General features: G+C 38.1%; 1 long non-coding RNA gene across 1 annotated transcript in view; it reads right to left on the reverse strand.

Moving 5' to 3' along the window:
* Positions 1-2,531: 2,531 nt before the first annotated feature.
* The window catches only part of LOC109481687, a 2,550-nt gene continuing 2,310 nt past the window's right edge, over positions 2,532-2,771 (reverse strand). The window contains exon 3 of the long non-coding RNA XR_002140919.1: positions 2,532-2,729. This is a non-coding gene — a long non-coding RNA (uncharacterized LOC109481687). The remainder of the gene's footprint in view (positions 2,730-2,771) is intronic.

The raw sequence follows: 2,771 nt of genomic DNA on the forward strand, positions 1-2,771 counted from the left end.
ACTGTGGAGCAGACAATTTTTGTGTGAGTAGGCTATGTAAGGGTTTTGTGGTAAAGTGGCCATTGTTAGTTTTAACAATACTTAACCCCCTAACTAGCAGATTTATGGCTTGATAGTCAACAAAATTTGTTATGATGTTGATAAAGTGATAAATTTTAGTGCCGTTCTATACAGAAATGCCTTTCTTGTTAAAAGTAGTATGCTTGAAAACTCCTTTGTACCCTCACTAGATGCCCCATACCAGGGTGTACTGTGGGGTGATATGGAATGGACCAATCAGAGAGGTTGTCAGTTTCTCCCCATAACCAATAGTGACCAGACTATTGTCCTTATTGGGCCTTTTTCCACCACCACTTTTGCCTGAAGGTATTTTCAAGTGTTCACAGCTGCCTATTAATTCCCATATAAATGTCAACTACCCCAGGGTTCAAGCAGGCATAAACATTGACCTTGTTAGGTAATTACATTGAAGGATGTTATGTGCATTGAATGTTGAGTGTTGTTGTAATGTTCATCTCAATGCTGAGGAATCATAAGATTCATCACCAAGTTGGTACCAAATATATTTAACAGTTGCGAGTAACTGTTGTTTTAAAAGAATAACTGCTGAGGCCCAGACAAGGTTTGCTTTGCAACATACAGACTGGTAAAATGCATGGTTTCTCCTTAAAATGTTCTCATTCAAGTTCAAAGGCATGTGTACCCCTTCTACATATAGGTGAAAGAGGATGAAGGTTTGTCAGGTAAAGCACTTGAGCAAAGCTGTACAAATTACCCTTTAAAAGCCAGTCCATTAATTATATCTGCCCTATTCTGAATGTTCTCCATGGGAAAGGAAGGTGTAATGTTTCAGTCTGTTTATGTAAAGCATTTGTCATCTCTCCTAATGTGTGGGCCCCACATTTAAATGGCTAGTCAGGCTAATGGACCTGTGAAACTGGGTGGTGTAATGACTTCTGGCTGACTGGAGTCTATGAAATGGAATGTTGACATTTGTTAGATTTCAAGATTGTATTTCGATCTTAATTAAGGAAAAGAGGGTATAGGATCCAAATATCGATCTGGATTTTATTCGAATTATATCACTAATTATGACGTCATTTCTGTTTGACGTATCAAAGGTCAAGGTAAAGTCTTACACAAACAATAGGTGATTATGCAATGGCATTTGCTGTGCCTCCCTTGTACCTGACTATTTATGTAAATTAGCTGATAATTAGGTTAAGGTGGGTACCAGGCTGTACTAATTGACTTGGCTAGGTGTAAGCTACCTGAGAATGTACATTGTGTAGGACAACACCGTAACAAACACACATAATGTCATGTTTGACATTTTGTTTGACATATGAAATTACTTGTAAGCATCTGTATCTGAGTTTCCATATTGTTGTGTCCCAAAAGAAAGTGTATGCAAATACACATTACTCTGATGCAACAATAACCAGTGTTCAACCCATTAAATGCCGTGAATGAATTATCTTTTCAGTTACAACACAACAGCTTCTGGCCATAAATGATGGATGACACCTTGCACCTGTCAGCTACCATGCCAGTCAACCATGCCTGTTGACTGTTGACCTTGTCACGTATCATTGCTTGTTGTATAAACAATTAGCTCGCACAGACTCCTCTGTAGCACATACCTTTAAAGCCTTGAGGCAGCCAAATAAATGTATTTCTTTCGATCAAGGAATATTTGTAGCTGCTCTCTGATATGTTAGCTATATTTGCTGGTGGACCTTTGGCCTGGTACAAGTGGGTACTGTGACACAACAAACAAGGCAACAAACTAAACATTAACAAGCAAACTTTGTCTCCCATTTGTTAGCCATAAGCCTACAAAGTGGGTCAAAGTGGCAAAATCTGAGTCTGGTTACTGCTAAGTTAACCAAATGTTGATTTTTTTCAATCTTGTTTTATTGGAAAAGGAAAACATTTCATAACTGTTATATATAGAAATAGTTTGAGTATCATATTCAGTACATCTCAAGTGTTAACATACTACAGAACGCATTTTGCAAAATGCGTTCTAGAGTCTGTTGACCTCTGCAGGCATGTTTTATCTCTTTGAGGTAACAAGACATGTTTGAACCCCATTTTTGGCGACGCCTCAGGGGCGGAGGCATTTGTGTAAGTACTGCGATCGCTTTGAAAGAATTTCAAAAATTGCACGAATGCATTCCCTAGGGAATTGGTTTTGAGGTAGCCTCCGGCCTTGTGGTCATCGGAAAAAGCAGGAAAGGCCTATGTTACCATGCATGCAAATGGCACCTTTTCAGGCATACTGTGGCTTTTTTCACACAGAATGTTAATGATTGTCTTTATTGATATTTCAAATATGTTTTCTTCTATCAAGAGAGAACAAATTTCTTGCTCAGGAGCAGCATATTCAAACTTATAATACTTCAAATATGTTTTTAGTTTCAACTATATGATGCTGGTCGTTTTTTTATAACTTTACTGTGTGACACATGTAGTGTAACAGTGATGTTTTGTGTAAGAAATTTTATTCACTTGTGTGTTTTCTATCATGTATGTTTGTGTCAGTCTTGCTTTTTTAGTTTTTATTTTCTTTGCTTCCATGATGCTGTTGCATTCCATGCTTGTTTTTCAATTTTCTTGGCTGCAAAACATGAATGCACACCCCAAGCCTTCCACGACTAGGTTTCATGCTAGCCAGTGAATTCCTGTTGTAGTCTGCATCTCAGGGTGGACATGGCGAAGTTTACCTGTGGGTATAAAGAGAGAAAAGAGCATAAATGAATCTATGC

Source organism: Branchiostoma belcheri, unplaced genomic scaffold (assembly GCF_001625305.1).
Source record: "Branchiostoma belcheri isolate BF01 breed outbred unplaced genomic scaffold, Haploidv18h27 scaffold1091, whole genome shotgun sequence".
In the NCBI taxonomy this organism is placed as follows: domain Eukaryota; kingdom Metazoa; phylum Chordata; class Leptocardii; order Amphioxiformes; family Branchiostomatidae; genus Branchiostoma; species Branchiostoma belcheri.